A 394-nucleotide genomic window follows, 5' to 3' on the forward strand; every position below is an offset into this window, starting at 1 on the left:
TTTTTTATATTTAAAAATTGCGTAAAAATACTATAAATCATGATAATTGACAACATAAAATATCAAAAATGTTGTATGTGAGTAGTCTTATTATGCCTTAAATAGCGTCAAAGAAAGTACAGGTTTGTGATAAAAAAAACTTATTCCTTTATCCACGCAAACAATCGCTTCAAAAACTCGATTGTTAGCCCCAAAATATACCAATTATATTATTGGGTCCGTGCATAGCACGGGAAACATTATCTAGTATATATTATAAAAGAGAGTTTAGGCCCAAATATAATATATAATATTCTTGTGGGACTTTTAAAAGGAAGTTTCTTCAATATTATATATTATATTTATTATATAGTAGAACTTGGGCATAAACTCCCTTTTAAAATAATATAGTAGA

This window comes from Solanum tuberosum, unplaced genomic scaffold (assembly GCF_000226075.1).
Source record: "Solanum tuberosum cultivar DM 1-3 516 R44 unplaced genomic scaffold, SolTub_3.0 scf00112, whole genome shotgun sequence".
NCBI classification, from domain to species: Eukaryota; Viridiplantae; Streptophyta; class Magnoliopsida; order Solanales; family Solanaceae; genus Solanum; species Solanum tuberosum.